Here is a 27,932-nt window from a genome sequence, read left to right as displayed (position 1 = left end):
CGCCTTTCATCCCGCTCCTGAGCCCACGGAACGGGAGCGAACGGTGCTCCACCGGCGCTGAGCACCAGTGGAAAGGCACAACTTGTTCTGCTACCAAGGAGTGCTTCCACCCGGGAAGCTCCTTGAGTGGCCCCAGCACCTGGGAACCACAGTGAGCAGGGAAGATCACTGAGACAGCATGAGACCAGATGGGGCACTGGTTACAGTGGAGGGAGGCTGCTGGCCTCGCTCCTGCCATGGAGTAAAAAGGGGAAATGGCACAAGTGGAACATGGCACAGGAGGGGAGACAAGGACAGAGGTCCTGGAAATGGTTCATTAAAGCCCTCATTTGGTCCCTGTAAGCAGAAGCCACCTGCCCTGCAGAGAAGGGCAAATCCTCCAGTGACCTCCAGCCAGTCTGGTGCGGAGGAAAAGTCTTCTTGACCCCAAACCCAGGGGCACCTTTACACCCAAGCCAGTAATTATGTCTTATCACACAAATACAGGCATTAACCATGCCTCTCCCATCAATCTCTCCTATTAATTATATAGCTTTCTCACGACCATTGCATGTCCCGACTCAGCTAAACCACATTTTATCAAGTGACAGCCCCACAGAGACACAGCTCCTGCCATATCAGCCCCTTCCCTCTACCAACTTCCATGGCTCTCCAGCTGCATGTTCCTACCAACACTAGCTTGGTACTTGATGTACTTCAGCTACCACAGCGGTCCCACAGCATCCCACCATATTCCCTGCATGACATCATGGGATTGCCTGTCTGCACAGCACATGCCCTGAGCTGGGCTGAGCTCCCAGCAGGATGAAACAATCCCAGGTTCTTCCATCCCTGAGGCTACCAGGAAGCTTCACTCACCTGCCTGCTTAGGACCCTTCCAAGAGGCCATCGTCCAGCTTAGCTGGAAAAACCCATGGAGCTCAAATGCAGGGAAGGGAACAGGGATAACCTGGCAGCTGCTCACATTTAGTTTGCACCTTCTTTGCTAGTGAGGAAGGAAACAAACGACCTGTGAAGGGAATGGAGCGCAGTGATTCATTACCCCTGATGTGTGATGATGGCTTAATTATTTTTCTAACTGGGGAGAGACGCTTTCTGACAGCAGGTGCAAATTAATTCTCCACTGTTTTAAGGAGTGATCGGCCCAGGACAAGCACAAAACTGGAAAACCTAATTAAATTGGGAGCTGGGTGGAATAAATGGAGCAGGGAGTTTGTTTGCACGGTGCTGATGGGTGTTAACAATTGCTGGTGAAGGCACCAGGGCACCCAGCAGGGAACTGGAGGTGTCTTAGAGGCTCCATGAGTCCGGCCAGGCTTTGACCATTCTGGGCAAGAGACATCATGGAAGTCACAACACATCCCACTGCTGCCCTGAAAGGGAAAGCCAGGGCTCTCCCGAAGGAAAGGCATCCAGCGCTCCGATGTGCTGCACGGAGGAGGATGCATTAGCACGCTGCCAGACAGATGTGCAGTACCAGGGATCCCAAATCCCTCTGGGATCCGCATCCCTTGAGGGCCACAGAGCACCCAGGTACGGAGCCAGCACCCACTCAGGTGATGAGAGCAGGCAAAGCGCCTGTCCCCTTCCTGCGCAACCCGAGCGGGTCAGACATCGGAGGAGTCGGTGCCGGGCTTGCACAGCTCCGGCCCAGGCTTCCAGAAGCAGGAGCGGAGCCCCCGCGGCTCTTCCCAGCCCGGCTCCGGCAGCGCCGGGCTCCAACGCTGCCCATTCCTTCAGAGCGAGAAATATCCAACACCTGAAGGGTTTTGCCACGGGGGGGAGCAGCCCAGGACCGACGGAATATCCTGAGCTCCGTGATCAGGGAGGAAGGAGTTTATGTTGAGCAGTTGCCATGGAAACACTATTTATACTTCCCTGCAGCCCCACATCCCGGCTCTCCCGGCCACCGCTCGGGCTGGGGTCTCCATCACCCCCTTCCTCCGCTTGTGCTGCGGCCCCCAGGGTCTGGAGCCCCTCTGCAACTGCCAGCACCATCCCGGAGGGCTCCCCCATCGTAGAATCATGGAGTGCTTTCGGTTGGAAGGGACCTTAAAGCTTATCCTGATCCTGTCAGACAAGCCCACGGTAGAGATCGCTGCTCCCCAGCCTCTGCAGCATCCAAGTCCCAGCTCAGCTGATGCAAAGCTAAAAACAGGGGAGATGAGCAGCTTCAGGAGGTTAAAAGGGTGTCCAGGTCTCCCTGCTCATTCTCCCACCCAGGGATGCTGCTGCTGGGGGAGCTCACAGCAGCTCATTGGACCACAGCACATGGGGACCCTCCTGCCTGCAGCCTGCCCTGCCAGTCCCCCCTCACACTCCAGCAACACTGGAAGAAAGAGCCCTAATTGCTTTTTGTTTTTCTGCTTCTCCCATCATTAAATCCCTTCTTCATCCCTAATAGTTTGGGATTATATGAAGGTTAATATGTTTCAGGTTCCACACAAGTACAGCTAATTAACAAACAGTCCCCTCAATTCCCTTTAATGCCTACACATGTAATGCAATCACTGCAATTACCTGCTTCCCAAAGCCATTACAAACCACAGAAAATTAGCTGGAACAGGTGATGAAAACCTTCTTTTATTGGTTCATAAAAAGAGCCGGGCTCCAGGCAGCAGCTCCCCACCACGCAGCTGGAAGGGGCCAGCACCCTGCCCCACATCCCTGCAGCCCTGAGCTTCACCTTCCCTTGGATCCTTAAGCCCAGACTCGCTGCCTCAGAACCTCACCTTCTACCACTGAAGGCGAGTCTGTAACTAAAGCAAATCCCACCCAGGTGCTGGCAGAACCCCAGGGAAGGGAGCAGAGCTCTGCCTCTGAGGACATCCTCATGTATTTGGTCACACAGGTGAGAGCAGAGCCAAAGCCAGACCTGGCTCAGGGTCCTTGAGGCTGGCACATTTGTCACCATCCCGAGGGATGCACAGCTAAATCCTGGCATGGGGAAAGGGAGAGAGCTGTTCACCATCCACCCTGGAAGGAAAACGGGAGGAAACATAAAAATCAAGTACCAGGAGAGCTCCTATCTGCCTCCCCATCATTCCAGATGAAGAGCATCCCCCATAGAGTGCAGGAGGGACCATGAATGAGCCCCACAGCCCTCACTGAGCCAGGGCCAGTGCTCCCTGCCGAGAGATGTGCTGCTCCTGCAGCAGTTAAAGCACCTCCTATCTGCCCTCAGGAGCCACAGAGGGTGAGACCCAGCATCAAGGAATGCAGCGAGCTCCCAGCAAATTGCTCCACTGCTCCATTAGCCCTTGTAAAAACCCTGCACCTATCGGGAGAGTTTCAATTTCCAGCTACTGGGTCTCATTGTGCCTGCGCCTGCCTGATGAAAGAGCTCTCTAATAACCAGCATCTCCTCTCCTCCGTAACAGAGGATGCTCCGTTATTTACACTGCAGCAGCGATACGTGCCCCTCTCCAGAGCCTGCCACAGACCCCAGCTGGGCACGGGGCTGCTCCCAGCACAGCCACAGCCTTCCCAAGGGATCCACACCACAGCTTGTGCTCACTCCAGGCAGGGTCTCTGTGCCAGCAGGTCCATGTACCAGCCATGGGGGTCGTCACTCAGCTGCAGAAGGCAGCTGTAACCTGAACATCTCGCACTGGGCTTTCACAGACCTTTATCTGTGCCACGCAGGCACCAGAACCATGCACAGTGAGGATACTGCAGGTGAGGGAGAGATGCCAGCTCTTGAGGTCCTGCCCATCACACCCCATCCCACCAGCCTCTCCACAACCACATCTGAGCATCCTCCTGGAGTGCCCAGAGCACCCTCCAGTGATGGGCCTCCCATGCCTCAGCTGCTTATACATGTAAATTGGGAACAGCCTCACAGCACAGGAGGAAAATCACTGTAAACAAAATTGCTGTTGCTGTGGAAACCATTAAAAATAGATTCCCCACGCTCCCCCTTTTGTGCTGGGTATTATACAGCTGGGTTCCTTCATTCCACATTATTATTACTTTTTAATTATGAATAATTTCCTCCCTTCTATAGGAAGATGGAGCAGAAAACAGAACTTTCCAAACAAGGGGCCTTTAGGATATGTTTCAATATGCAAATGAAGGCAAACATGCATTCTGTACTGTTTACGCCACAGGGTAAAAGCTTTCTGCATTAACCCTTCCCATGCCACATTTCCATTTCTTTCCCTTCCCTTAGGAGAGTTGGGCTGCCCTTGGTCCTGCAGGCGCCTGGTTCAAGGACGAAGGCACAGAGCAGCAGAACAGGGTGAGGCCTCATCCCCAGTTGATGGTGTGATGCTCTCGGGACACAGACCAGCCACAGCCGAGCTACTTGCCCAAGTCTTTGGTCACCGTGTGTCAGATGCTCTTGGGGAGCATCTTTGTGAAGCAGGGACCTGCTTTACCTTCACAGGAGCAGCCCTCAGTGCTCCGAAATGTTAAGACCAGCACAACTTCTGCTGCCTCAGCCCCTGATACAGAGCAACCTTCAACCATCAACTGAGCATCACAAGCAAGGAAAGGAAAAACGCTGCCCCATGGGGGCGAGTCCCCGTCTCACCGAGAAGCGACGGAAGTCCCACCTACCACCACTGTCCTATGGCACCCCCGCTGACACAGGATTTGGTCTCCGAGCAAAGATTTAAAATCATTTGGGAAAGCGTGTACCTCAGAAGATGGTCCCGCTCCAGAACCTGACTCAGTCGCTATTTGTGGCCCAAGCCAGCAGGAGAGGATGCTCCTCCATTGGGAACACGGTCAGGCACCAGCACCGTGCCGGGTGCCAGCTGAGGGCCTGGCAGCACCTCAGCTCCTGCCCGGCCTCCAGCAAGCGGGCACCTCCATCCTGGCACACGGAAGGCTCCCGAGCAGGCAGCCCCGGCCCACGGCCATTGCTTCCCTGGCTCCGCACACGTTTCATGTTGCCACAGAGGAGCAGATGGATGGTCCTGGGAATGCTCCCAACGCACGCTGAGCCAATGTCCTACCTGCTCCGAGAACGTGCTGCCCAGGCTCGCGATGCTGCCCAACACAGAGCTGCGGGACAGGCATCTGCCTGCCCAGCCATTCTGACCTGGGTCAAGATAAGGAGCTGCACAAGCGGCACTGATGCACCAAGGACACCCCAATGTAATTTAATTCCCCATAAGGTAACCAGGTCCCTGGATACAGGAGCAAAACCACTGTTGACTTCAGAAATGTTTGGGTAGCCCATAGCACAGCACTTCTAAGTAAAGCAGAGCAGCACAGTGTAGGCAGAAGCATGACAGCACAGGATCAAAAAATGGGTACAAGTCCCACAAACTGGCCTTTGGAGTGTCTGATTTCCATGACCGAGACCAGAAAGTTTTCTTGGGTTTGCTGCATATCCCAAACCAGAACAGGGCTGGAGTGGAGAAGGCAGAAGATGCCCTGCAGCATCCAGGTGAGGGGCAGCCTTCTGGGGAGAGGAGGAGTATTTATTTATTGTGGAGCCTCCCCCCCATGACAAGAGTGAGCATATCCTGGTATGCTACATGGAAAAAAGGCCAACACCATGCTGAGATTACAGTTTATTACAGCTCAGGGCTGGGGGGGCCATTAAACCCTGGGAGAGGAGTGGGCTGACCATGGCCATGCTCTAATCCCATGTTCACTCAAGCTACCACCTCCCTACCAGACAGATATCCGTGTTTGATCCAGAGATGTCAAGCAACGGAGAATCCCCACAGGCTTAAGCTGCTCCAGTGGTTAATTACCTTCCCCGATAAAAATATGCGCTTCATTTCTAGTCAAAATTTGTCTAGCTGGAGCTTTCAGTGCCTGGATCTTGTTATGTCTTTTCTGTGCTAAATTAGAGCGCTCTGTACCCACACAGATCTCTTGATCACAGCCCAGAACCGACCTACGTCGCAAAGCCACCTCTTAAACTTCTCTTGGATGAAAAGTTCAACCTACTTAAGCAGTATCTCCCACAGCAGAGCACATATTCTGACTCTGAACCACTTCTGCAGCTCTTTCCTGCATTTCGCGTCCCACCAGTGTTTTTCCAGCACAGACACCAAGAGTGGTCTCAGCACCCTGGTGACACTGCCAGCACTCCCACTGCACAACTACGGGGAGCTTCTCAACCAAGACATCAGCGGGCTGCAGCCACACTGATGCGGGTAAGGGATGCTCAGCATCCTGCCTTGGTGCTGGGAGCAAGGAAGGCAGCCATGGGGAGTAGCTGCCCTCACTCTGCTCCTGCCAGCTTGTTTTCCAAGCAGGACAGTCCCCAGTCCCCTTTGCCCTGCCAGCGAGCTGTGCCTGAGCCAAGGGGACAGATGAAGCCGGTGCCACCCCAGCACCGCTTCCTCCAGGCTCAGCGGGTCCAAGTCACAGGTTTGTCACCACTGATCCGGGCAGGAGCAAAGCTCCAAGAGCCTGACAAACGCCTCCAGAGCTTGTGGTGGGGTGAGCAACCAGAACAGGGGACACCCCAAACAGCACCCAGAGCCCAGGGGCACCCAACTTTCTGCCAGCCCTCCGGGTGCCCCCTCAAAAGGCCACAGAGCAGCAGGAGCCTCTGCTCCCCACCCAGAGCTCCACAGTGCCCGAGAGCCCCTGGACAAGCCGGAATGGACCCACGCCACAAGGCTGACAGCATGGAAGCACCATGGGGAGCAGCACGGAGCTGCAGGAAATGCTGACGGGGAAAGCAAGTGAGAGGCAAAGCCTTCACTGACCCACACTCGAGGAACAGCCCAGCAAACCGGGCGCACACCGGGACCAGCTTCTGCAAACGACCCCTCAACTAAACCAAACCCAGCGCAGCCCCTGGCCCGAAGCTGGGAGAGGAGATAACCCAGGGGATCACGGGGAATACTCACAGGCTCCTGTCAGCACATCCATCTGCGCCAGTCAGACCAGCACCAGCGAGGGAGGAAGGGAGGAAAGGTCTGCACTGGGGACACGACGATGCTCAGAACCCCCCAAAATCCAGCCGCGCAGCACCCCCCGGGGCACAGCTTCCCGAGCTCTCCTCAGGCAAGGTCCTGCTCCAGCCACAACTGCATCCTTATTTAATTCCCAGCAATTACACTCACATTCTGCTAGACAAATAGATTTTACAAGCCCTCAGTTAAATGGGGATAATTACGGCTGCCTGCACCAGGGGACAGCCCTGCCCGGGCTCAGGAGGAAGAATCACATCCCGCTCCCACTAATGCTGTAAATTAGCGAGAAGCATCCCAATGGCAGCAGAGTAATTACCAGCTCCTGCGTCCCCCCTTCCTGTGGGCTGCTGCTCCCCCCACCCTGCATCTTCCTCCCTCGCAGTACGTGTGTGTTTTCAGGCATATGCTGCTGTTAATGGGGCTTCTGTCACTTCAGCTGCTGGCAGAGATTATTTTATCTCGGGAACCCTTTCCCAGTGCCAGAGCACAGGCTTTCAGCTCTAAATCATCCACAGGGGAACTCACAGGTGCGGGGGAACAGAAGATGAAAGCATCAAATTTTTGGTAGCTCTGGTTGTGCTTTGTGCCATGAAGGACCCAACAGCGACAGGCAGAGGGGAACAAAGGGGGACCCAATGGGACAAGCCCCTGGGAACACACCCAAGCCCAGCAGGCACAGAGGAGTCAATGGGGAGCGAGGAAGGATGGGGCACAACCACCCCAACAAGAGCAGAGAACATCATTTGGTCCCCGACTAGCCCCAGGGAGGAGCTGGTAGAGCCTTGGGGCAGGGAACAGGCTCCAGCCTCACCAGGACACCCAACAGCAAGCACCAACTACACTGCACAGCCTGCAGAAGGACCTTAAATGCGGCTGCTGCTTAATAGCCAGCTAAGCCAGAGCACGAGGCAGGAAGGAAAATAAAAACACCATTAAGAGACTAAAACAAGAACAAAATTCTCTCCACGATCCCACTAACCTTTTCCAGCTCCTCTCCATGCTGCTGCACTTGCTGAGTAGAGCAGAGCTCCCCCCCTCCTTCGTGGCTCTTATAGGGCAGAGCCCTCATTGCTCCAACCACCCGCAGATGTGTCAGATGAAGGAGAAGCCTCCTGCAGCAACGAGGGAAGCCCCATCACAGGCTGCTCTCAGCGTTCCCTGCCGGGGCTGTCAGGGGCTCTCCCGTGGTCCCAAGCCCCTCGGAAGGGGCAGGTATTGCTGCAGTGGGCAATGCCAGGGGCTCCCACACGTGTCCCTGGCAGGGATGTGCTGGGGACAGTCCCCACCAGCAGCATGACTACGAGTGGGCTGCACTGCATGGGGTCTCTGCTCCTCTCTCCCCACCTGCAGTCTCTGCAGCACAACAAAGATAAATATGAAAACCAGGATGAAAGGGCCCCATTTTTCACAGCAGCCCCGTGACCCCTCAGAGAGCTCCAAAACTCAGGGGACAGTGTCAGTGTCTCCCCACTGCTCCCCAACTTGTGAGCTCTCCTCAGGACTTGGGCACTCGCTAAGATGCTTTAGAGCCTGGGTTGAGCAGGGCTTAGGCTGGGTGTGCCAGGAGGCAGACGGTGCACTTCATTACAGCAGTTCAACACAGAGGAGAGGGGAGCAGAGGTGAAGGTGAGCGCTGCTCCCATGCTCAGCACTGGCTGCTGGAGCCCCACATGAGAGATCAGACAGTCACGGCGATGAGCGAGCACACAGCCCCCCTGACATCGCATCCCTGCTCACATCCTGCCCACAGCCCCTGCTCCAGATCCACGTGATGAACCCAGGAATATCCTGCTCTGGGCAGGAGGGCCAAGCACCAGGCTCCAAGCACCGGTGCCGAAGCACTGCCAACACCCTGAGGAGAGGGGGCACCGCTCCACGGCTGGCATGATGGTCAGCGGCATAAGGATGCTCTGCAAGGCTCCTGCCAGGGAAAGCTCATGCACTTTACCACTGCTGAGAAGCTTCTGTGTTCCTGAAATACCATCTTCCCCTGGGCAACTTCATATGTGAATCTTGGGACTTGCTGGAGCATTAAACCGACATCTAGGTCAGAGTAAGGAATAGCTCAACGCCTCCAGGAAAAAGGGTTTTCCTTTCATGTCCTGGTGCCTCCCCCAGCAGCTCGATGCCCAGCCTCGGAGCGAGCACTTAACAGAGGTGACCACTTCCAGCCTAGCGTGAAGAGGCTGTGGGGGTGGCAAAGGGATTAAAAACACTTCTGAGACCTGGTCTGGAGATAGGCTGCCATGGCTGGAGCCCTCTCGCCAGAGGAGAAGGGGCAGAGGGGCCGGGTTGGGGCACGTGTCAGGATGATGGGCACAGGATGCGCACCCTGATGGTTCCATCGACTTAGCTACTTCTTATGAGAAATCTGTTCCGAGCCTTTGCTCACCCCGGCTGCTGTCACCTCAACAGATGCCAGGCCAGGAAGAATAATCATCCCGGCAGGAGCCTTTGAACCAGGGCAAGCGGCTTCCCAGGGAGGGGGACAGGAGGTGGGAGAAAACGAGCTCTGGAGCACTCAGAGCTGCTGCAGCCTGACACGGGGAGATTCGCTCGTGCCCTCCTCTCCCTCCCTGGGGGGAAATTGCCTCGTGCAGATGTGCCGGTGAAGCACAGCTTTGGACAGGGGACGGGAGGTGCACATACATTATCACTGTGCTTCCAGGCCCCGACCAGCCACGTCTGGAAGTGCTGGCTCACAGGCTGCCCCGGCTGAGTGGAGCATCACCGTGCTGCTACCCAGCACTTCTTCACCGTGGCATTTAGAGGACTTCTCCTTCCCTTTGGGAAATGAAAAACTAAGAACCTTCATCAATCTTACTGAGGCAGCAGAGATCCTTTCCCCAGCAGGACAAGCTAGACGTCTGGCACTTGATAAACCGCAGCCATGTGCAAACCCCATCCCCATCTCCTGCAGAAGAGCCTGCCCTGAGCTCCTGCCTCCCTGCAACATCTCTGTGCTCTCCCAGCACCCACAAGCTGCCGATGGGTACAGATTGGGTCCGCCATCACCATCCCTTTCCATGTACATCTGCATCTGCCCATGGAGCACACAGCCCACATCTGCCCAAAGAGCAGCTATGGCAGCAGTGCAGCTCTGGGGACCGGCACAGGCAAAGAGCCAGAACAGACACAGGTGTGGTGGAAGGAGAAAGCCAGGTTTCATCACGCCTCACGCCTGACACATCCCGCTCCGGAGCACATCTCACCCCCAGCCTGTAACACCGGGAGCACCGGAGCACCCTGCGGGGGGAAGGCTGTGGCACGGGGGCACCACAGGCTGCACCATGGCACAGGTCACCGCTGCCAGACAGGCAGGGACGGGCACGTCTGCAGGATCCAGGGACAGTCCGGACTGCACCACGGGATCTGACCCCTGCACCGGGGCGCTGGGCATCAGTGAGCACCGGAGGCAGCGGGACAGGCAGCGGGACAGGCAGGAGAGGCCAGGACAGGTTCCCGGAGTGCGGCAAAGCCCCGGGGGGAGCAGATGTGGGGATTCCCGAGGCTGGGAGTGCCAGACCTGCCCTCCCGCCTGCTCCTCCCGCGAGGAGCTGCTGCTTCGGGATGAGTCATCGCGGGGAGACGGGTTCTATTTAAAGGAAGTATTCGCAGAAAATTGAGTTTTAATAACAGGGCATCAAACGGGGAGAAAACACCGAACTTCCAAGCGGAGCTAAGTTTCCCTGAGTTAATTTACACAGCACATTCACTGCTCGAAGGAATGAAAACCACAGAGACAAAGCAGCGAAGGAGCCATCTCCTGCTCCCGTTGTGCCCGAGCATCTCCTGGCCATAGAGAGCCGGAGTCGGGACCGGTCACCCTGGCCACGGCTACGGCTGGGAGCGAAGCTTTGGGCTCAGAGCCGCGCCGCGGCCGCTCCTGCGCTCCCAGGAGCCTTCGGGCGGAGTTCAGCCGGTGGGAGGGCGGGAGGAGACAGCGCGGAGCTCGCTTAAAAATAGATCAAACCCTCTGCTACGGAGCCATTTTATTAGAGCAGCTCAAGCTGCCGGGCTGGTGACACCTATGGAACACGCCGTCGGCTCCCCAGATGAACCTGAAAAGCAAGCGAGGGGAAGGGGCAGCAAAGCGGGCTTGTTCCCCAGCACAAAAAGGGAGCGGGGAGAAGCCCCTCGCCCCGTCCCCAGCCCACATCTTCACTGCAGCGAGGTCTGAACTCGCTCGCACCAGGGTGAGTCTTTGGGTTGCCCAAAGCTGCCCAATGTCCAGTAGCCCCTCTGCCGGCTCCTCTGCCCAACACGATAGCTCCCACGGTACCCTTACCTCACCACACACCCTGCCTGGCTCTGGCCAGAGCCAGAATCCCATTTAGAGGGGTGAGAGAAGCGCCTTCAGGTTTCTCACTGCTGCAGCAGATCCTCGCTCCTGGTCCTGCTGCCCCAGAGCCTTTCCCATGAGCATCCATGGCTCAGAGATGCTGCCAAGTCCCAAACCTCACGTGGACACACAAAGCAAGAACATGGACAAACAAAGCAAATCCAATCCCATGTCTCTGAACTCACACCGGAGCTCCCCAGTATGCCAGGCTGCCGGATGTGGCTGCAGGAACTGCTGGGTCCCGGGTGCAGCCCCCAGCCAGCTCCCGGCACAGCCGGAGCAGCCTCTGGCAATGGCAGCGGATGAACCTTTCCAGCCTGGTCCCAAGTCAATCCATCACCTGATGGCAGGCTCTGCTCCCTGCCAGCGCTTGGCTCCCAGGGGAAACGGCTGGGCCAGAATTTCAGAAGCAATCAGTAACGGGGGTCACCTTTCCCGGGGTGCAGATCCAGGCACGCTCCCTGTGTTCCCTCTGGGCACACTACAGCTGACTTTGTTTTTAAAAGGAAAACTGGGACATGGGACCAGGAAACGAAAAAACACAGAAATGCCTCAGAATCAAACGTCCCAGAGAGCTCTCTGGAGAGGAGGAAAAGACTTTTTATGTAAGTCACCTTTTGTCATTTAATCACCACCCCTCTTGCTGCCAGCAGCCCAGTGGTACGGACCGGTAATGGCTACCCAGTGGGAAATCTGGCCTCGGGAATGCTTGGTCCCACTGGAGAGCAGGTCTCTGTTCTGGATGACCAGCATCAGAAGTTTCCATCCCCTGGTCCCATTTGCAAAAGTCGGGTCCCTTCCCTCTGGAGCAGCTACAGCAGCTGGAGGAATGCCAGGGTCTTCTCAGAGGAACATTAATGATGCCCAGGGAAGAGCTGATCATGTGTCATGGGGACAATCTGGTGCCAGGCAAAGTGCTCCATGGCCCCAGCCCCATGCAGATCCCTCCTGGCCCTACCAGACCAAGGTAAGAGCATCATCCACCACCAGTCTGCCCTGGCTGGTGGGACACGGTGAGCATCGGGGATGGAGTGGCTGGTCCAGCCCTGCATGGTTGGGGGCACAACCGAGGGCTCTCAAGAGCCTCACAGCTTCCTCCCGCAGCCAGGGGCTCGCAGCAGCCGCCTCCTCCCAGGGAACATCACCCAAATGATGGAACTGCAACAGACAGAAGAGGGCAGCAGCATGGGGCCAGAAATAGCTGGGACATGCTATGGATGGGGAGCTGTCCCAGGAAGGACAAATCCCAAAGGAAGCAGTGGGGAATGTCACACGTTGGTGAGCCAGGAATGTGCAAGAGCTGTGGGAGCCGTCCCCCGCCTGCACCAGTGATCAGCATCTCTGCGCTGCCCCGCACGCAGCACCCCAGCCCTGCTGGCTCCCCAGAGCCTCACATCACCTCAGGATGCCCCCCGGCTGCACCAGCACAGTCCTGCCGCTGGGCACAAGTTAAGGGAAACCCCTCCAATTTCTATTTCCTTCCAGTACCTTTCCAAGCTGACCCGTCCTTTGGGAAGAACAAACTCCTCCATCTACCTGGCTACCTCCCTGGTGCAGTCTTGCTCCCAGCATCTTGCCCCAGTGGGATGCCCCGAGCTTTCCCGGATGAGCAAAGGGAATCACTAATTCCTCCAGACCGGCCTCGCCTTGTCCCTGGGGCACTCCTGGGAGGAATCAGCACCGAGACAGGAGTAGTTTGCAAACCACATCTCTGAGCTCTTCAGCATTTTGACTTTTCGCCTCTCCCCTGATGGGTTCACGACTTCCTGCAGGAATCTTTCCATGCCTTTACAGCAGTTTGGAGCTTATAGTACCTGGCATCGCCTGCACCTCTCCGGCAGCCCAGCATCACCAGGCACCAACCTCCTGCCACATAAAGGGCCTGGCACAGACACAGCACAGGGAACACCCTGGCTCAGAGGAACACATCTTGAGTCCATCTAAATAACACAACAGCAAACAGCAGTACATCTGCACGGGAAAGCCGCCTCCAAGGGCAGCCACATCAGGACCTGAGAGGCTGCAGCCTTCAGCTGTGAGGCCAGCAGAGCTTTATTTAATGTAGCAGGAATCAAGTCCTCAGCAAGGGGAAGAAAGCTCCCAGAGAACAGACCCAGAGCAGAACAAATAACCCGAGTGAGGAAGGGGGGAGGCAGCCGCAGCACAGGGCCCCTGTGCTGACAGCACGGGGCAGAGGAGATGCTGCAGCAAACAGGGAAAGGTTCATTAGTTATGTAAATACAAAGATAATACAAAAACAAGCGAGGCTGCTCCACAGCACGGATGAGTAGAGATAAAAGTAACCGAGGTGCTGCCTGCAAACCGACTGAGCAATTAGCTTCAGCTTTCAGGAGGGATGTGATTAACCCGCTGCCGACTGCAGGCTGCGTTACGCAGCGCAGGAACAGAAACCGGAGCTACGGGCTCCAAAGCAGGGGCAAATCCCCAAACATCCGAGGAGCTCAAATCAGAGGAACAAGGAAACCCACCAGAACCAGCCCAACCCTCAGCCCAACCACAGACGCGTCACGCTGCGATGGGCCATGGCACCGAAAAGAGCAGTACAGGGCCAAGGGGCACGGAGACACCCACCCCCAGACCCTCCCAGCACACAGAACAGAAGCTCAGGGAGAAACAAGGTGGAAAGAGGTGACAGGCAGTAAGATGTGACATTGCCTTACCACATGCAGCTCATGCCAGGGTCACTTGGTATCTTCCTTCAGACAAGGGCAATGCGAGCGGCTCAGCCAGCAGCACCCCCCCAGCGGGAGCATTGGCTGGGGGGGAGCCAGCAGAGCCCGAGACCGCAGCGACCGAACTGCCCCGAGTTCAAAACACTGCACATAAGGACTACACGCAAATATCTGCTCTAACCTGGAAAAACACACAGAGAAACATCGAGGTACATTACTCAGTTACAAGCTGACTATGAGTCACCAGCTCCTGCATCTGTGAAAAGCAAGGGTGTTTCTGGGCTGCCTGCAGAGAGATTTCCAGGAGGAAGAGGCAGCAGCGATGCTCGGCTGGGGCCAGGGCCTGCAAGAGGGGTTGGGATGGAGCAGAGCTGCTCCAGAGTGAGCAGGAGGACGGAGGGGCTCGTCCAAGCTCAGCCAAGGCTTCTTCTCTATGAATATGCAAGGAGCAGACATTGGAGAGGGAGAGGATCTGCTCAAGCTAAAGGACAATGTTGGCACAAGTATAAATGGGTGGAAAAGGCTCCAAATAAAGGGAGGCAGAAGGAAATCGGGAGGTTTCTGTGCACAGGGAGCGACAGGCACCATCTGGGTGCTTGATGAGGAAAGGGGCTGTGGCTTGGACCGCCTGGACAGCAGGGACCAGGCCCAGGGGTCTGGGCCTCTTCCTATATCACACCTTTAAACTGCTTTTAAATGGTATGGGGATGTTTCCCCGTTTCAATTACTGGAGCTAAGCGATGCCCACATCTGAGCAGCGCCTTCCCTACAGAGCAGCAGAGACCAAGAAGAGGTGGGGGTTCACCCATGGGCACCCACCACCACCACACCAGAGCCCTTTTCCACTGCATCCCTGGAACACCGCTGGCCAGGCACCCTGCTCCACGCACCACCCAAATCCCTTCCCTAACTCCATGCAGAAATCCAGGCTGCTAATCAGATGGAAAGTCTCCATCCCATAATAAACAGAGCGTACTATTTATAAACCTGAAAACGTCTTTATTATTATTATTTTCCCCAGAAAAGCCAGCAGCCCCCCCGGCACGGCTGTTACACACACCCTGCCGAGGACTCGCGGGTCCGCGGCGCCGGTGTCACCTCCGCAGGCAGTGCCCAGCGGAGCAGATGGCGGTGTGGGCGTTAGGTACCAGCCTCCTGGCAATCCGAACATCTGTTACCGTTAGAAAATGCTAATTGCCATCAATCAGGACAGCACCTACCCACATTTACATGCGAGCACAAAAAAATTACGTCTAAATTTCTCCGAGTACAACACTTGCTGCATGTTAAGTAACCGGAGCTGCTCAGATGCTGCAAGGCAGCCTGGCACTGGTGGCTGCGGGCAATGCACCGCATCTGAGCACCCAGCAGCACCCTTCTTCCCCAGCAGAAGGAAGGTGCCTGCCAAGGACCCGGCAGAGCCCATCCCTGGGGCAGAGCCCCCCGAGTGCAGGCACCCAAGGGGAGCAGTCCCTGTTCCTGCTGCAGGTGCCGCAGGGTGCACGTATCTGTTACTGTGCGTCGCTCCCCTCTCACCTGCAACACACCAGACCCACAGAGAGCATTTTGCCCTCAGCTCACTCCCTCTGGTGACTGCAGAGCACCTTTGGGCCCCACACCCCAATTGTGGGTCTTAGGTGGACCCATGAGATCCCTGTATCCCCACTGCTGCTCCCCTCTGCCCGCCACATTGGGAGAGGCTGCAGAGCAGCAACTGCCTACCCCACTCAGCCTGGGCAAGGCACCAGCCAGGCCACCAGCATCTTGCTCCATCACCATGGACCACTTGAATCCGCTGGGAATTGCCTGGCCCCAGCTGGTCCTGGTGGTCCAGCTATAAGAATATGAGACTCTTCATCCCCAAGACACATAGGAACCATAATAGCCCCACCATGGTTTATCAGTTTCCATTATAAGAATTGTAGGGAAAGATTTGCAGGAGCCCACATGGGTGTCGCTGTGAGCCTGTAGGGAACACAGCCTGGCATCCCATACACCTGGTCCCACAGCAGCCATTGGGCTCCAAGGCTGAGATGTGACAGCACTTGTAGCATCTTCCCTTGGAGGTAAAGGGAGGCACCAGGGCACCAGCTGCCAAAGTGAGAGGCAAATCCTGTTTTGAGCAGCAATTCCCATTTTGCAGCAGCAGAGGCACAAATCTGGAATAGCAGCCTGGAAGGCAAAGCTGAAGCAGAGAAGCACAAACCCAAGAAACCCAGAGCATGGTGATACCCCAGCCGCAGCCCCCTCCGCAGCAGCACCAGGGGATGCGCTGGCAGCTGGTGCTCCTCACCCCACAGCACTGCGGGGCCCCCACCACCCGCACAGCATGGAGCTGTGCATGAATGCAAATGATGCTCCGGGCTGGTGCCAAGATCTCCTTGTTCCTTCCCCAATTTAGGACACCTCTTGGTGCTGCAGCATTCCCATAGCCGGGAGGCAGTTGCAAGGGTGTCCCCCCCATGCAGGGGACACAGACCTTCAGGCACCAGCCCTGCTGATTTTGGGGGTCAGTGGACTGTGGGGGGGGGGGGGGGGCACACCTTCCATCCCTGTCCTTCGGGCTCTGCACCTCACCAGTGCCCAGTGCACTTGCCAAGTTCAGCCCCATGGCCATGACCCAGCTCCATGCCGGTGGTGCCGCCACGCACCCTGTACCCGGGGCTGCCCCACGCCTGGCCCAGCCATGCTGACTGCAGGTGCCGCTGCTGCGGCTACTGCAGAGAATTCAGGCTCTTCCCAAAGAGGAGCAAGTGGAGCAAGGAGGAGCGAAATCGCTGCTGAGGTGAAGGAGACAGGGGCATGGGATGGAGAAGCTGCGAGGGAGCATCAGAAGAGCCTCACCAGACACACTGCACTCCTCCCATGGCCAAGGGGCGTGGGGGACCACAGTGCACATCCAATTTCCTCGCAGCCATTCCACATGGTCGTGGGGCTTCGGCTCCATTCCCTGGCTCACCCCACAGCCCTCCCCGGTCCTGGCTCCCTGACAAACTCCCACCGGCATGAGCAGGTTGCAGCACCGCTGCTCGCTTCCCGCAGCTCCACCATTAGTCAGCAGCCAAGGGAATCACTCAGAGACACAAGGTCACTCATAAACACCATCTGTCCGAGAACCGCTCCTCGCCCTGGGGAGAGCAGGAGGGAAATTACTGCAACACACCAGAGGCCACCGTCCCTCTCCACTGCCCCTGCTCCACGCCAGCCTACGGATGAGGGCACTGCAGCATCCCCACCCTGCCCCTTGCACTGGCAAGGCAGCCCCACTGGGGCAGCCTCCACGTCACCACAGCCCCCAGGGCCTCCAGGAGCAGACAGGAAAGCCTCCCAAAGCAGGGGCTGCAAGGTGAGGGGTTTGGTGCTGAGGAGCGTGGGGAGGCCACGGCTATAAATACAAGCACCCCCAGCAGGCAAACACGCCAGGGCTGCCAAGATAAAGCGCGCTCACCCCAGCCAAGAGCCAGCTGCAGGTCACCACCCGCGTGAAGGCAAGTGAAAAGGAACGCACCGGGCAAGCAGCACACGAACAGCGGCTGGGCAGAGGCCACCATTACCTCCAATGCAATAGTGAGGATACAACCTACCTTGCACAGCCACAGGAGCACCCTGACAGCCTCCAGGAGCCGCCTGCTCTCAGCTCGCTCCCTCCAGCACCACCCAGGGACTATTTATGGGGAGCTGAAGTCACTTGCACTTGGGCTCTGAAGTCACACTCGTCTCTTGTTCTATTTCTCCTGCTCTTCAAACTGTCACAGCACGGGTGCTATCTTTACCGAGGCAGTTGTCCCACACACACTGTGTCCCAGATGCACTTGGGTCGCTGCTCACAGCCAGGCGCTTTCCCAGCACCGGTTTCTCACCAGGAAGCGTGGCACGGCCACGGCACGGGGCTGCCAGCACCGGCTGGGCACCGAGCGAGGGACTGACTCACCCCCCAGCCCAGCCAGCAGGTGAGTATTTCACTGGAGCTCATTTGCAAGCTTAATAACGGGGAGCACGTCCAAAGTGCTCGAGTGGTGCTTGGGGTGCCTCTACTGAGGGGGCAGCCACAGTGTCCAGCCAATCCCCTCGGCAGGGAGCGTCCCAGCGGCTACTCCTCACATCCGAGATGCTCCCGGCCCCTGATGGCAGAGGTGGGCATCACCCTCCGGGGTCACCCAGCGACTGCCCGCATCTCTGTGGCCCCAGGGTCCCGCGGGCTGGTCCTGGTGGTACCGCAGCAAGCTCCGTGGTGATGAGATCCTTTCCATATGGGAGCAGCCAGCAGAGCTGCCAGCTCCCGGCTCCAGCGCTTGCTGCTACATCTGGAAACTCTTCTCACCCTTAATTGTGCTTAATGCTTTAACACGCGGAGTGACTAATAAGACAGTAATTGGTCGGCGTTAGCAGCGAGAGCCGAGGGGGGAGCGGGGCTGGCAGTGCCCTCGGAGCCGAGCCGGCGCGCTGCAAGCCCCGCAAATCCCGGCAAACCGCGGCGCTTTTCCCTTCCCGGCCCTTCCCCGGGCGCTGGTAAACCCGCCTCCAGCAGCGGGCAGAGCAAAGAGCGGCGGATGTCAGCTCTGCTCATGGCCGCAAGGGAGGAGACACAAGGTCCTCCCCACACCGGGCACCACGGGACGGGCTCCGACTTCCACTGCTCGCGGCAGCAATGCGAGAGAAGTGATGAACAGCTCAGCCGCTCCCGGTGATTTATGGCTGTGGGGAGCTGCCCCCATGATGCACCCGTGCCCCAGGGAACTGTGGGGTGACCCCCCCCCCGATCCTGGGGCAGTCCCCTGAGGGCTCATGTTGCTGCTGGACCTGCCTGTGCCCCTGCTGCCAGCCCTGTGCCCACTGAGCTGCTCCACAGCGGGAAATAGGCACAAATCTCGTTACACACTGGCTGAGCCTCCCCGGGCGTGTTTTCTATAAATCTCCCGGAATTTATTATATGATAACTAGCCTGGAAAAGCTAAATTAAATCCACCGCCAAGAAACTGGCTTTCGAGTGTGACCTAATTTACTCGCTGGGAGAGGAGGGAGGGAGCGGGGATCCCGGTGCCAGCCGTTCCCAGGATGACCTCCCGGTGCAGCCGCACACCCCCCGTCCTCCTTCTCCTCGCTGTGACTTTGGGGACGGAGCTGCGCAGCCTTTCATGTCTGAGCGGATCTCGCACTCCCACTCGCTGGAACAAAAGCGCCTCGAGGGCTCCCCTGTCAGATGTTTCTCCATTGCTCAGCTTCAGGCCTCCCTTTATGGAGCACTCTCCTCCCGGGGAGGCTCCAGCAGATTTGGGGATGATGGGGAGAGTGGCTGCAGGGGCTCCGCATTGATGCATTACTCCAGGCTGCTCCCACCACCCCAATGAGCCTCATGCATGGCACCGACACCAGCATTTGCAGCTCATGGCCGGCAACCCAAAGCCTTCATGCATGGCCCCGGTGAAGGAGGTGGCTCTCAGGAAGGGAGGTTTCAGGGCAGAGCAGAAAGCAGCAGGGAAGAAATCTGCCTGGGGAAGAGGCTCTGGTCTGAGCACAAGTGAACCCAGCTCTGCTCTGGCTCCCAGAGCGGGTCCTGGCTGCAACAGCTGCAAATTCCCACAGGATGGGAACTCATCTCCTGTGCAGGGACACAACAAACATCACCCCTGGGGTAAAAACCGACTGCAAACCCCCACAAACAGCAGCACAGCCCCAGCCCCATGACCAGTGCACTGCAAGGTCCCAGGAGAGGCACCCATGGCTCCGGCTCCGCATGGGGCACCCGTGACAGACCAGCTCTGGTGCACCATGGAGCTGTGGGCAGCCTTGCACGGACCCTTGTCCCACAGCCCCATGCTTCTCCCCCCCAGCAGAGGCTGGGCAGGACCAGGCATCGCCCTCGTGCTGCCACCCCTGTCCACTGCTGGGCTCAGATCTCTGTGCAGGCAATGCGGGCAGCACAGGCTGGGCCCGTGGTGAGGGCGATGTGGGCAGAGCGAGCCCGCGGTGCTCCGGCAGACCCGGGGGTGGGCTCGGGCTGGCACATGGGCTCGTGCTGTTGTTCTGGAACGGAGTGCACTGGCACAGCGGCATGTGGGAAGCTTGCATAATAGTGCCAGCCCACACTACGCCTGCTCCTTCCCAGTATGATCAGCCCCTCGCTTTCATGAGCAATAACATCCACCCAAAGTTTTCTAAAAGACAAGGGAAAAAATCTTCAAGGTGATACACAGAGCTCAGCTGCCTTTGCTGCCTTCAAACTGATTAATGCAGCTGGGGAAATCCATCTGCACAGCCTCTTTGCAGAGGCTTCTCTAATCCCCCTCTTGGGACGACCTCTGCCCTGCCGAGGGATGAGGATGCTCAAAATCTCGCTCCCTATTTGAAGATTCCTGAGCACGCTCTTGGGACCAGGGCAGAGGAGAGCAGCTCTGCAAGGCAGGGACGTGCGGCTCCCCAGCACCAGGACCCTGCCACTGCCCCACTGGCAGCCCTATGGAGCAGAAGGAGCTCAGCCCACAGGGCAGGACTAGAATCTCCCATTCCCATCCCATGAGGAGCAGAACAGCCGTGGCTTCTCCCTGTGATGCCCCTTTCACCAGTTGTCTCACGGAGCCTGAGCCTTGGGCACTTGTGCCTCTATGGGTGGGTATGGGGTCTGTACTCAGTGCCAGTGCAAAGCTGAACCGGGGGCTGCTGCAGCAGGCACAGCCTATGGGAAGCAGCAGATTCATCCTCCACCAAAAACCATTCCCAGGCCCCCCCTCAGTGGAGCCACGTACCTGGAGGCCACGAGCAGGAACCTGGTGCTGTGGTCGCAAGCAGGAGCTCACACTCGCCTTTGCCCCTCGGAGCTGTCTGGAAGAGCCTTTGGGGTCTCACAGCAGCAGTTCCTTGGCCTGAAAGAGAGAGGGAGAGGCTCCAGTCCTGGCCCTGTGTGGGCACCGCTGCTGCTAACGGAGGAGGACACTCTGAACACCAGGGATGGCTTCCAGGCGCTGCTTCTTTAACAGCACAATCATCTCACGCTGGAGAGAGCTTTGGAGAGTGGCTCCATTGCCCACCATGCACAAAGGCACCCTGGCAGCAGGACCCTGCCCACCACAAAGCCCCCACAGAGGGGGAATCACATCCAGCCCCAGGGAACGGCTGCAAGGGGTGCACGGAGGGTCCCCAGCAGGACCATGTCCCAGTCTCTGCACTGATGCAGGATGCTGAGGCTGGTTCTGCTTCCCCAGGGAGCCTCAGCAGAGCACATGGAATGGATACAAGGAAATGCAGAGGCTTCTTCCTAAGGGAAAAATACCCCTCCCTGTCGCCACCAGAGCCTCCTCCTCAGCATCCTGCAGTCCCACATCACACTCAGCAGGTCTGAGTTGTTTTTCCCTGACCCAGGTTGAACAGGAGATAATTTAACAGCTTGTCCCCCCAGGCAGCCCATCCATCCATCCATTCATCCATCCATCATGGCACCGACAGCAACATCCACCCCACAAACCTCGCCAGGCAGCCCCTGCCTGCCGGGAATTCCTATGCCTGCACTGCACAGCAGGAAGGGCTCTGCACGCTGGGAGCGAGATTTATCCCCTCAGCAGAATAGGGGGCAGAGGCCGAGAGATAAGTCACAGCAAAGCTGCAGGAGCGTCTCTCAAGGTCCTCCAAGGTTGGCTCATTAAAAAGCGAGGAGAAGAGAAAAGGAAAGAAAAATGCCCGCAGTGGTGTGGCTCACGGATCATCCTCCTGCCTCCAATGAGCCGAAACCGAGAGGGAAACAGAAATGGAGCTGGGATGCCCTGGGCTGGCTCTGCAGCAATCCCCAGAGGCAGTCACCGGCATTCCCCAGTCATCCATCCCAGCAACATCCCAACAAATGAAGCAGCATGTGCCTGAACAGGGATGCCTGTTCCCAGCAGAGCAGGAGCGTGGCAGCCCTGGGGGCAGTCAGAAGGGGCAGGAGAGATGGAAAGCAGCTGATGGCAGCCCACAGGCTCTTGGATGCTGGCCCGGGGGTGGGGGGGATGAGGAAGAAGACGGGCAGACGGATCTCAAACACAGCACAGAACTGCCCCTGCAGTCTCGCAGCCCCCTGGGAGGCCTTGGCCAGTGCTGCTGGGCTTGCTCCATCAGCACCAAACACGGGCAGGCACCTGCCACCACTTTGAAGACAGACCACAGAGAACCCCCAGAGAATGGTTTAACAGCACAGGAGCTCCCCAAACTTGCTGGAATTCCTCTTCTGCCTCATTAGTCCTGCTCATCCGGCTCTGCTCCTGATTAGCATGCAGAGCTTGAGCACAGCTCAGCAGTGGGGAGCTCCAGCTCCCCAGCCCCACCACCCCAACACTGGGGTGTCCCCTTCAACACTGGCCTGTCCCAGCCCAATCCCACGGGGTTCCTCCCCAACACCTTATTTCCAACACAAACTCATTCAGCCGCAGCTTCCAGGCTGTCATTGCAGGGTTTACCCAAGACCAAAATAACCCCCCCCGTGCACAAGCAGCGAGGGCAGGACACGATCAACACAGGGAAAACCCAGCGGCATCCCTCAAACAAGCTGAACACAGTCATGTTTTTTCAGCACCTTCTATTTTCAAAAGCAAACCCACGGGTGTGCAGAGGGACGATGGAGCTGACGCATTCCCCACCGCGGCAGGGACATGTTCCCCCCGCAAACGAGCAGTCCAGCCCCAGGAGGGGAGCGGAAGCGGATTGTGGAGCCCCACAGGGCATCTCCCCAAGAACCACCAGGCTTTTACCACACAATAAAACACTGCGATTACATCTGCAAGCCAGCCCCAGGAAGGCTAAGAGGTTTTATCAAAGCCAGCAGCACCCCAGGGAGGAGATGGAAAGATGCAGCTGCCCGCAGCATCCGCAATCCCAGGGCCGGCCTGGCAGCTGCTGCTGCTGTGGAAAGGGCAGGATGAGGGGTGCAGGACAACGGGTGCAGGATCAGGGCTCATTTTTAGGCTGAGCCCCAGCCACAGCCCCTCGCTCCTGGGAGGATGCTCGGCCCCAGCCCAGCACTGTCCATTGGACCCCACCATGACAGTGGGGTGATGGAGATACCCCTCTCAATGGGGCAGTGCTGGGGAGGACAGAGGGGGTTTAGGCCGAATTCCCGCAGTGGTTTTTCCCTTGGTTGCGGAGGAGGGGGAGAGTGGAATTGCCTTTCAGCAGCAAATGCAATGAAGCAGCACTCTGAGCCTGTGCAGCCAGAGATATGGCTCCTGCTCCAGCCTGGATCAGGAGCTATTTCCCACTTATCTGCGCCGAGCCTGCTATCTGTGCAGCAGAACACGGCACTTGGTAATAGGATTTTGATGCTGAACAGAAGATGTTCCCCCACCCCAAGTCTCACTTACGTCACAGTTGGAGGTATCCATGTCCATAGAGGTGACACGGAGGAAGGCTAAAGAGTTTCAACTCCTGCGCTGAGAGAGCAGCTTCTCCTCTAGCTGCAAAACAGCAGAATTAAAGCAACCTAATATTACCTGCCTGCTTTGTGCCCCAACTCCAGCACAGTCCTGGGGAGAACATCCCTGTGGCAGCAGCCCCCCAGCACCACAGCCCTGGCAGACCCCCATGGGAGCAGGCAGAGCCCCCCCCCGCGCATCACCCGCTCTGCTGTCGGCTGCATCCCGCACCACGGGGACCTCCCACACGCCGCAGCAGCAGCAGGATCCAGGCTTTGGGTGGCACATCCCCGCTCACAGCTGCCTGAGGGGAAGGGGAGGAAGGATTGTCACCTCCCTGCCGCCCTCCTCCCACCGCAGCCAGAGGAAGGTCCCACGCAGCCCCGCCGCCGGAGCGGGGAAAGTCTCTGCCTGCCACAGACAGAGCCGAAGGGACGGGAACCACCCCCGCCCGGCGCGGGTGACATGCCACCCGTGGGAACGCTGCCGGCGCGGCGTCAGGGCTGTCACCGCGGCGTCAGGGCTGTCACCGCTTCCCACGGCGCAAGCCGGGCGGATGAGGGGCACTTGCAGGCAAGGCACAGGCGGGAGGCTCGCGGCGCTCACAGTGGGGCTGGGGAGAGGAAGGTCCGGGCTGAGAGCCCGCTCATGGGGTGCAGCCTCACCGTGGGCGCATCACAGTCCCGAAAAGGCTGCGAGCGGGCAGAGGATGAGGAGCCAGAAGGAAGAGGCTCATTAGGAGCCAAGCAGGGAGGCGAGCGGAGGCTCTCAGGGGGCTGGGTGCACCCCTTCTCGGAGCGTTTGCATTTTCCTAGCCCAGCTCTGGAGAGCAGGGAGTTACCACAGCCTCAAGAGCCCCGCTGGACTAAAGGTGCATTACGATTAGATGAAAGAGCTGTGAAAAAAAAAGGAAAAGACAGGCAAGGAATGGAATCTTGAACTAAAGGATGGAGAAAATAGGCCCAGAAAGTGCCATGGGAGCCACGGGGTGGGAGACAGAGGGGATACATCAGTCCCTGCCCCCCCCGCCTGCCAGCCAGGCACAAACCTGTGGGGCACCCCCCCCCCCCCCAGGCTTTACAGGTCTACAGCCCTCTGGTTTCCAGTTTTGAACTGAGGAACTCCCCCTCTTTGCCTTCACTCGTGCCCTGATGCTCGGAGGCAGAGCAGCTGCTAAGGCAGGGCTGGGGTGCTGCTCCCCTGGGAACCCCTGGGCTGGGCATGGCACCCACTGAGTGCAGAACTGCTCTGCAGATGCACCTCTGCCATGGACCATGGTGACAGCCACCAGCATTAGGGTCCTGCACCACCACAGCCAGTGATGGCACCAGCGGTGATGGCCAGGGAAGAGGGTGCCTCTGCCAGCCCCACCAAGGAGCACCCTGGCGCTGAGGGAGTGAAGCACAGCACCGTGCAGTGAGGTGAAGCAGCGGTGAAGGCTGAGCCACCACAGACCCCATCCCAAACGATGCGCAGCGTGTGCCAGGAGCCGGGGCAGAGCCAGGACTATGCTGCAGCCTGCTTCTCTGCACAAGTGCATTAGGTATTCTGCACAGCACTTTTGCTGTAAATCACTTCCTATTCAGGCTCACTGCTGAGGGTCTCTGAAGGTCGATTTTCCATGGTTATGACAACAAAAACTAAAATTGGGTCAAACCTGAAAGGTATTATCTTCCTCCAAGCTGCTAAATGCACAATAGTAATGAGGTTGGTTAAGCAATTCACCCACAGACTGCATTATTTGCTCTGAAGATGTATTAACCAGTTAAATGAGCGTGATAAGGCAGCTCTGCTTATTTCTCCCACCAGCCACACAGAAGATCTGAGGTTCTGGGTCTCTGTATCCCGGCTAATAACCGGGACCGCAGCCACGCTGACAAAGGCGGCCGGCGCCACGCCACTGGGGCCAGGCCCTGCCCGGCCTGTCTGCAGGAGCACAAAGGCAACTTTAGAGGCACACACAGGCTGAGAGCCATTTGGGGAAGTCATTACACTTCCTCCCTCCCCTTTCTCTTTCGTCTTCTAAAACGCTCTCCCCCACCCGACTTCCTTGTGGAAGGGGATGGAGCCGCTGCCCACCCCGGCTGAGGCAGGTTTCAGCAGCAGCCCCGCTCCGGGATGGGATTTATCCCTGCAAGTGCATGTGGCAGAGCCAGTGGTTTGGCATCTGCGCCTGCTGCTGCTGATGTGTGGGACCCATCCCACAGTGCTGCGCCTTGCAGCCTGTACCCAATGGATGCTGGAAGTCACTGTGGGAGCTCTCCATACCCACCACTGGGGATGAGGGACAGAGGCTGCCCAGGGCACCCCCCTCAGAGCCTCCACTCCAACAGGGCCACAGTGCCCACGTGAGACACAAAGAACATTTGTTTTTGTGGGAATTCTGCTGTTTTCCCTAAAACAAAAACCCATTAATGTAAATGTAACTGATGTAAACAAGCACAACCCTAAAATCCACGTGCAGCTGAATGCAATGGGGGAGAGGGAGGGAGGAAGAGAAAGAGGGAGGGATGAGAAATGCTTTAATTAATCCTAAAATGAATGAGATGGAAGAGCTCAAGCTGCATGGAAAGCATCTGGTACGGTGCAGGAAGGGGCTGCCCAGGACACATGGTCATGCCCATACCTGCACCCCATAGCAGCAGCCCATCAGTGGCTCAGTGCAGCCGGGATCTCACGGGCCACGGGATTTCACAGGGTGCACAACCAGGCACTACGGGCAGCCCTTGGGGTAGGCAGCAGGGAGGAGGGCAGGGAACAAGGAACAGGAAAGCCGTGTTGTGTCTCTCCCGGTGATGCAGCTGGTGCTTTGCCAGGAGGAAGGAGCTGCATGGAGAAACACCAGCACTTTCTAGCACAGAAGGATGAAGGTATCCCAAAGTGGGATCGATATCAACAGGAGCTCTGGGACCAGCACTATGACCCCCACCAGCCCCCTCCTGCGTGACCGAAATACAGCTGTGAAACGGTACCTGGGGAAGGAGGGGTTGACAGATCACGGAGCAGGTCCAAAATGCTCTAAAGGAAAAGGGCTGTTCATCAGGCTGGCAGGGTCAGCCAGAGAGGCAACAATGGATCTGTACAGGGCAGCGGGACAGCAGTGGTCCCCACACACTTCCCGGGCTCTCGAGGGGACAGTCAGCTACCCGGGGATGTGTTCAGCACATCCAGCCCGCTCCTCCTCTCCATAAAGATCTTAAACCCTGTCCCTTGCCACCAGCTGCTCACTGGCTGTATTTTAGAGAAGCCGTCCCGTGCTCAGCTGCTGGAATCCCTGCAGGGCCGGGCGCCAGGGAGCGGGAATCCCTCATCCCAGCTCGAGGTGGACTCCTGATCCCCGGCTGCCCCACGGGCCGGCCCCCGCGCTCAGCCCTGCCAGCTCTGAGCGCACTCACGCTCCATCCTCCAGGCTGCAGTCCTGCTGTTCCCAGACAGAGCTCCTGAGGGATCATCCTTGATCCCAAACCTGGAGAGCGAGTACACAACACTGCTCCTCTTGGAGCAACACCGACCACCAGTGCTGCTCCTCCAGAGCTACAGCAGCTTTCCAGGTTCACCTACCCCCAACACAGCTTGAGTCAGCTGCACGGGCACATCACCAGCACGGGTGCCACCTCTGCCGTGGCAGCGGAAGGCCAGCCCGGCACCGCACTCTGCTCCGGGACGCACCAGCCCCTTGTTCCCTTACCTTGGCACAGCATTCATGCTGCCGAGCTCCTCAGCAGCGAAGGCTCTGGCACGGGCAGGCGGGACAGGGGCACCCCCAGGACCCACCCGAGCACCAGTGCCAGCACCGTGCCTCGCTCTGCACCTCACCAGCCCTCCCAGCCACTCGTGGCTCCCGGTGCTGCCTTCAGAGCTGGCTGCTACAGCGCACACATCCTTCCCCCTGCCCTTTCCAACGCCGCCGGTGATGGGAGGGAGTTCGAAATGCCAGGAGAAGCATTCCTCATTTTGAGAAGCTGGATCATGGGAAGACTAGCAACAGCCCAGAGCCCATTGAAACAAGCCCCAGATTTATGATCACCGTGGATGAAGAGACAGAAGAGCTTTATTGAACCTGGTCAAGACCCCATGGGAAAGCGACAGTGAGAGATCCGAGTGACCGGCAGCTCCACCTCCCCTGGGGAAAACAAAGGAGACACAAGAAAGGAGCCCCCGGCAGCACCGGGGGGGGGTGGCTGCCATGGGACAGGGTACAGGAATAGGACACACATGGGAGCAGGGACCAGGCAGATGCTGAGAGAGCAAAGCATCACTGCTGGAGCACCCCGCACTGCCTGCGGCACTGATCCAGCCTCCCCCTCCTCCTCCTCCTCCTCCTCCAGGGCTTCTTCCTCTCCTTCCCCTCTTTGTCATTGCTCTCAGCTCACGCCTCTTCCCTGCTCTCCTTCAGCTGCTGGCAGCAATAATCCAGGGCACTAACGCCCAGGCAAATCCCTCAGCACCGCTCCCCGCTGCTGCTGACCAGGGTTTTAATGCCTCCCCCGGCTGATGCCCACCTCCGCCAGCTGCAGGAGGCTCTCCCAGCATCCCTCCTCTGTTCATTGCACCTAATGAGGCCCTGGGCACACTGCGGGGAGCGGCGAGGAACACCCAGCACCTCCGGGCTCAGCTCAAACCTGGGCTC

At 57.9% G+C, this 27,932-nt stretch overlaps 2 protein-coding genes across 13 annotated transcripts in view; both read right to left on the bottom strand.

Annotated features, from left to right (window-relative positions):
* The window catches only part of CANT1 (calcium activated nucleotidase 1), a 93,420-nt gene extending 68,250 nt beyond the window's left edge, over window positions 1-25,170 (bottom strand). Inside the window, exon 1 of the mRNA XM_062624386.1 lies at window positions 25,166-25,170. The gene's annotated coding sequence lies outside the window, so the exon portion shown is untranslated. The remainder of the gene's footprint in view (window positions 1-25,165) is intronic.
* The window catches only part of RBFOX3 (RNA binding fox-1 homolog 3), a 136,888-nt gene that overhangs the window by 52,071 nt on the left and 56,885 nt on the right, over window positions 1-27,932 (bottom strand). For 9 of the 12 annotated variants that reach the window (XM_062624394.1, XM_062624395.1, XM_062624400.1 and 6 more), the window contains exon 2: window positions 20,669-20,785. The gene's annotated coding sequence lies outside the window, so the exon portion shown is untranslated. Of the gene's footprint in view, window positions 1-13,913; window positions 13,991-20,668; window positions 20,786-27,932 lie in introns of those variants that run through there. The other 3 variants (XM_062624402.1, XM_062624396.1, XM_062624399.1) reach the window with 3 other exon arrangements.

The sequence above is a fragment of the Pezoporus occidentalis genome, unplaced genomic scaffold (assembly GCF_034315485.1).
Source record: "Pezoporus occidentalis ecotype Australia unplaced genomic scaffold, CSIRO_AGI_Poc_V1 ctg266, whole genome shotgun sequence".
Lineage (NCBI taxonomy): Eukaryota > Metazoa > Chordata > Aves > Psittaciformes > Psittacidae > Pezoporus > Pezoporus occidentalis.
Note: the sequence above shows the minus strand (reverse complement) of the source record. Positions and strands in the feature narration are given on the sequence as shown.